The sequence below is a fragment of the Sprattus sprattus genome (assembly GCF_963457725.1).
Source record: "Sprattus sprattus genome assembly, chromosome: 3".
NCBI classification, from domain to species: Eukaryota; Metazoa; Chordata; class Actinopteri; order Clupeiformes; family Clupeidae; genus Sprattus; species Sprattus sprattus.
The window spans coordinates 25389023-25396040 of record NC_137922.1 but is presented as its reverse complement, the minus strand read 5'-3'; the positions used below and the strand labels follow the sequence as shown (position 1 = coordinate 25396040).

General features: G+C 46.9%; 1 protein-coding gene across 4 annotated transcripts in view; it reads right to left on the bottom strand.

Annotated features, from left to right (window-relative positions):
• The window catches only part of r3hdm1 (R3H domain containing 1), a 48731-nt gene extending 41902 nt beyond the window's left edge, over nt 1-6829 (bottom strand). For all 4 annotated transcript variants that reach the window (XM_080834506.1, XM_080834507.1, XM_080834508.1 and 1 more), the window contains exon 1: nt 6718-6829. The gene's annotated coding sequence lies outside the window, so the exon portion shown is untranslated. The remainder of the gene's footprint in view (nt 1-6717) is intronic.
• Between the last annotated feature and the right edge of the window lie 189 nt (nt 6830-7018).

The following is a 7018-nucleotide window of genomic DNA, read 5'->3' as shown; positions in this document are numbered from 1 at the left end:
ACAATCAGCGCTGTTCCCCACACACACACACACACGCAAAATTCAACAGGGGCAAAAAGGCAGTAAGCGCTGAAGTGTCAGCGGCGACACAAAGCCCGGGGAAGGGGGCAGATGAGACAGGCGCAAGGGGGGCATTAAATCTCACTGGGGTTTTAAGTGATGCCACTAATCTATATAACCCTCAGGTTCCAGATTACCTGGCACCAGCAGAGCGGAGAAGCACGGAGCTGCTGCTACAAGATTATGACCAAGTACACGCAAAAAAATAAATAAATAAATAGCACTCTCACACACACAGAAAGAGAAAGAGGACGAAATATCAGACAAATGCCACTGAGAAGCAGCGTGAAATGAGTCAAATCAATTGAACAAGTCACAGTCACAGAGAGAAGAGTCGCTCGCAGCCAGACAGAAGTATCCCCAGTCATTAAAACACACACACACAGTCATTAAAAGGTGGCAGAAATTGCCCAAGAAGCCAGACGCAATTTTAGCCACAGTCTTTCGTTTCATTACCCCCATTAAAAGTGTGTTCCACCGGCAGACAGGAACGCTCATCAACCCTGCCCTCTGCCCTGGCTAATAAACACTGTCAGCAAAACTCCAGAAGCAATTTCAAGAGGAAAATTAATAATTCTGCACCAGATATTTAAAGATGTTCCTGCAACAAGGAAAATACGCGCGCACACACACACACACACACACACACACGCACATCAATACACGGATTCACAAAAACACTTTTGCAACTAATGATTTCATAATTTTGTCCATCACGTCATCCTTCTGCATGTAAACAGGAGGTGTTCCAGAATATTATTCAAAATCGGGAGAATGACACGCGGGTGTTTTTCTAATTAAGAAATTGGGGTCTGCCGCAGCAGCCTGTGTGGTTTCTGCGACGAGCTCATCAGGAAACACATTACCCCAATTACCCCAGCGTTCGCAGAGTCGCTCGTGCAAATTACACCGCCCGGCACAGCAGAGGAGAGCGTGCCGCATTAGAAATTATATTTGCTAATGGTGCCCTGGGGTGGTCTACTGAGCGAAGAGGAGAGGAGAAGAGAGGAGAGGAGCAAGTGAGTGAGTGAGTGAGAGAGAGAGGGAGAGGTTTGGGTTGACATAACGATGACTGCACCTGCACAGCCCCGGCAGGTAGACAGAAAAAAGATCACGGACACACACACACACAACTTCAACGAACACAGTGAATGTCCAAGAACACCCGTTGTGTCACAAAAATACACAATTATTTTTTCTCTTTGACGCATCGCAATGTGTGAACCAGATCACTGATTTACAGCTATTGTCCTCCAAAGAGACTACTATAGACCTGACTATTAGAGAACTAGGAGGGAGAGAGTGGGATTCAACACGCCCCACTCACAGCACTCAGAACACCAGCCAGTGACACACACACACACACACACACACAAAGACCCAGACCACTTCAACGGACACAGTGAACGTCCAAGAACACCCGTTGTGTCACAAATATACGAACATTTGCACACAAATACTTTTTCTCTGAACTAGATCACAATAGCAGCTACAATAAGCCTAAACCCCAGCCAACCCTGACAGCTGCCATCTAACTCTCTCAGAGGACACTTCATTTGTCTGCCTGAAAACACAGCAAATAAACATCCAGAAGAGGAAACACAAAATAGATCACCCGACCCCTCTCATTAAAGAAAAAAACAAACAAACAAACAAAAACAAAAAAACACCCCTCCCGGACGCACCTTAGAGAGGGTAAGACACACCTGGCTCGCAGTGGGCTTCATCCTGTCCATTGGCTAGAGGTTTAGTTTCCATAGTACCCAGAGCAGCATTGGCTGGGCTTGGGGGGTTGGAGGCAGAGATAGAGATAGTGGGGGGTGGGATGGATCGGGTGGGGTAAGTTGGAGAAGGGTGTGGAGGAGGAGGAGGGGTTGGGTAGGTAGGTAGGAGCAGGTGGTGGTGGTCCGAGAGGAGAGGAGAGGAGAGTGGAAGAGAGGTGGGGAGGAAGCGAACAGGCGTGTCCCGGCAAGAGATCGGGCAGGGGCAGAGCAGACACACGGCAGATGTCAGGCAGAGTCCGTCAGCCTCCCCTCCGAGTGGCTGGGCTGTGTTGCGCTGCGCCGGGCTGTGGTTTCCTGTGCTGTGGTGGCTGTGCCTCTCCTTACCTGCCCGAACCCATCGTCAGTCAGGCAGCCAATCAGGAACTGCCTGCACGGCTGACACCAAATCAACAGCAGGGCCCGGGTGAGCCAGCCACTCACAGCGCAGGAGGGGAGGGGCAACGACAAATGGCAGAGGAAGGGGAGGGAGAGGGGGGAGAGCGAGAGAGAGCGAGGGAGAAGGGGAGAGAGAGAGAGAGCGAGGGAGAAGGGAAAAGAGAGCAAGAGAGAGAGAGAGAGAGAGAGAGAGAGAGAGAGAGAGAGAGGTAGAACGGGAAAGAGAGAGGAGGGGGGTGTCATTAGTCAGTTAGCTGTCTGTCAGCAGAGGAGCTTCAGAGCAGAGAAGTACAAGGGGAAGAAAGAGGTAGAGAGACCGAGCGATAGAGAAAGAGACTGAGGGAGAGAGAAAGAGAAAGAGAAAGAGGGATAGAGAAAGAGGGATAGAGACTGAGTGATAGAGAAAGAGACTGAGGGAGAGAGAAAGAGACTGAGGGAGAGAGAAAGAGAAAGAGGAAGAGAGAAAGAGACTGAGGAAGAGAGGGAGAGGGATAGAGAAAGAGGTAAAGAGACTGAGTGATAGAGAAAGAGACTGAGGGATACAGAAAGAGACTGAGGGAATAGAGAAAGAGATTGTAGGTGGAAGAGACTGGGGGATAGAGAAAGAGGTTATAAGAGAAAGAGACTTTGGGATAGAGAAAGGGAGAAAAAGAGGACCTGCAGCAACCACTCCCCCACTTCCTTTCAGCCCAGGCGCGGGGATGGCCAATGAGGGGGAGCGGTCAATAGAGGGGCAGACTGTCAGTGTCAGACACCGAGCATCGCCCGCGGCGCATCACCAGCTCACAACTCCCTTTGAAAAGAGAGGCTTAAGCCTGCTAATCACAATTAGCTCGCCTTTTAGCTCGTCCAGGGAGACAATTTAAGGCCATCGCCAGCATTAAAAAAAAAAGAAAAACGAAAAAACATTCCCCGACAAATGCCCCAGCAGCCTTGACCTTACACAACTCGCAGCCAAATACCCGCAAACACACAGAATGGAGAGAGCACAATAGAGGGGAGAGAGAGAGAGAGAGAGAGAGAGAGAGAGAGAGAGACAGATACCGAACCAGCTGCTCCAAGTGTGCCTAGCCTTACCCATTTAAACTGCACCCCCTTTCTCAAAGCTAAATCAGGCTATAGCCAGAACAAATGCTTGCCTCCCACTGCAGGCGGCAACATACAGAACAGACAGGTGGTGAAGCCTATGGACATCACATACAGAAGACAGCCAGGTAGAGTAGCCTATGGACAGCTAAGAGTGTGAAACGCAAACATGCAGAAGCATCCAGCACTTGAGCCCTCGGCTGTTAGTTCGTTCTCGCGTTTCATGAAAACTGCCGCTGAATGGCGGGTAGGGCAGCAGCAGTTCATCTGCATACGAAACGCTACAGCAGCAGCAACAGCGATGGCGTCAGTGGGGGTCTGTAATTAACGTGTCTGCAACATGCGTGTGGTACGCCTCAGTGTGGAGGACTGGTGACACACACACACACACACACACACGTTTATTCACGACTCTAACCCTCCACGGATGCGTTAAAAACTTCCGTCCCCAAAACACGAATAAATCTACACTGTGTAATGAAGCAAGAGGAAGACAAAATGAAGGGAACAGAATAATGTGCGTTTAAGAAGAAAGCCCTGGCAAATAGCGCCTGTGTCCTAATGAGGTCCCTGAGGGCGAGATGTGATAAGAGGGGAGGGGAGGAGGGGAGGGAGAGGCGCGGAGGCAGGGCTCGGGGCCACCATGCCAACAGGCTCCGCTCCATCCTCATCACAGCACTGCTCAGACTCTGGTCACTCACTTTGGACGAGGTCTGCGTCAGTGAAGCGGCTCTGTGCAACACACGCGCACGCGCACACACACACACTACAGAGCAGCAACATCTAAACCTATGGCGAGTGGAAATTGCCTTTGAAGTGAATGGGCATCAGATATTGGCCGAGTTAGTCCCAGTGTCAACCGTGTTGTGCGCTGCCTATGACCTTAAAGGCTCCATCTCTCTGGAAAACAGACCACCCTGAGACGGGTCTGGCCCTGATCAGGCAGGGATGAGTTTTAGAGTCTGGTTATATTTAGTTTAGGTGGTGAATTCCTTGGGTGATCTTACGGTGCACCTAAACCTCCAGTTTCTGCCACAGCCAAATGGAGAGAGGGCAGGCAGATGAATGCCGGAGCCAACACTTTCACACTTAACTTATAGGTTGTAAAGAACAAGCCATTGGAGACATTATGAAAGAGGACAGGCTCTTAACTCGAGTGAGAAAGAGAAAATAAATACCTTGGTGGGGAACAATTTAGAGAGACTATATAGGGGCCTCAAAACACACCAGAAAACCTGGGGGGAAATCTTCTAAAGGCTGAGAAATTCATTGCCTTTGGAACACAAGTAATTAAGAGACCAGGCACTATCTAGAGGGGTGAAAAAACACTTTCTCTCTCCAATGCTCCATATGGGGGAAATGTGTATCTTAGCAACAGACTGCTTCCAGGAATTGCAGTAATGAACATGAACCTTACAACTTCTTGGACTTGATAGAAGATTTTGTACAAATGAACCTTTGATGTTCAAAACAAGAAAATGAAACTGTCTGGTATTTTAGGTATAATTCTGTGTGATTAATCACTCTGCATAAAGATGCATATTAAGACAACATAAGGGAAGCAATTAAATAAAGAACATGTCTGTGTTGGAAAAACCAACATCTTGCCTACTCTGGATTACATAGCCTACTGTGCTCTCCGAAGTGTACATTTTCTAAGCTTAGCTAGTTAGGCTGTTAAGCAGGCAACATCAGGCCTTGTGTAAACAGTAACCAGGCTTCTGCCAAGCCTAAACCAGGTGAGACAGTTGAAGCTAGCGCCCTGAGGTGAGAACCCTGTGAGGCGATGCAGATGCAGTTCCGCGTCGCCATAATCCACAGGAACTCGTGCATCATTTCGTCCTGCACCATTTTGAGGGCTATTAATATTCCCTTTGACAGATACAGGCCAACAGCCTTCCAATACGGCATGTTCAACTAGACATCTAGTTAAACACAAGGCCCGCGGAGTGTAGCGGATAATTTAAGTTAACCTATTAGTTTGCATAGTGAATCTGTCACTGAACATCTTGAGATAGCTAACGTTAGCTGGTCAAGTTAACTGTGCAACATACCTCACTGTGTGGATAGTTGACTTCACTCAACTAAAGTCAAAACCGGATAGGTAACGACTCGACTAACTTCGACCACACTTCAGTCAAGCATTCATTGTCAACATCACACCAGCAGCGTTGGCTCGTTACAATTTAGTTACAATTTCGTATGAGTAATGTTGTAGACGAAGTAGCCTGATGTTAGCTACCATATAGCGCGAAAGCAAGCTGCCGGTATACGCGTGGCTAACTGGCAGAAGCTAAGGTTACTTAAACTCACATACGTAACGTTATCATTTTACAGTCTCTCGTGAACAACTTGGGTCATTGCTGTTCTATGCTATGCAACCATACTGTACATGATTCAAACTTTCACTTATACACAAATGCTATATGTAAAATAAATGTACCTAGCAAGTGGCTTAGCGACTTGTTAGCTCAAATTAGCTAGCTAACGTTAGCCAGCTACCTACCTTTCCAAACCACTCCGCAACCGTTTTAATGGTGCTTGCCAAACATTAGTTAGGTAGCGATAGGTAGCTAGCTTCCTGTTTGGGTTAGCTTCCAATCATTGTACACATATCTTGTGATTCACCAAAAATGCGAGAAACAAGGTACCGATGTCAAACTGCAAGTGAAACAACCTTGTTCGTTATGTAGCAATTAGCAATTCGAACAAGTTTCCTGAGTTACACTGCGTATAGCCAATAGTTAGCTTTACCCCTTTATACCACATGAGAACATAGCAGGCCCAAACCTAGGCTAAAGCCTTCCTCCCACACCTTAACAGTAACGTAAGATTATTTTTATTTGACCAAAGACATGACATAAGTTATCTGATGGTACAATTATTAGCTCACTGACTGTCGTTGTGTTGCTGTATTGTTTTTATTTCAACAACAGTTGCAACAAACAAGGCAGTACAACTCAACCAGGCAGCTATGCTAGCAAGCACGTTCAAATGGACAGGCCTACCCCAGTTTGCTGCTAGCCGGCTACCGTCGCAAATGTTATTTTTAGCAAACGAACTGGAAAGTTATTGATCGGTTGGCGAGGTTATGTGTCATTGTAACCATTATATGGCATTTGTTTCACTTGCAGTTTGTAATATGATGCATAGTTCAATAGTAACATCGTATCCAATGAGTTTAGGTTGAAAACCTTGTCATCTTGTTAGCTAGCTAGCTATTACAAGATTCTGGCAGACCAATCAGCTTGCATTGTCCATGCTAGCTCGCTAACATTAGCTAACGAAACCAATGGCGCTAGCTTGCTAGCTCCGAATCTGGTAAACGACACAACAACGAGTATAATTTGCGCCAATGTATCACTACAATCGCACATCACATAGAACAACAATACAACAAATATCTCCTTACCAGGTAGGGTGGCAGTATTTTGTGTTTTAGATAAATGAATTATGCCGCATAAGCATGTATTGCTGGTTGGTTGCAGTCAATCTGTAGCTAAGTCAGCAACACTAGACGCTTGACTAGGTAAAGCAAAGGATATGGGAATCACTGAAAGAAGAGTCAATAGGAAACACTGCGACTGGCAGGTCGTTTGGCCAATCAAAGCGCCTAAGGTTGCACATAACCCCCTCCTCCTAGAACCAGCGACTTATTATTACAACGATTATGTGTAAACCCGTTTTGTGTTAATATTAATTCATTCAATATT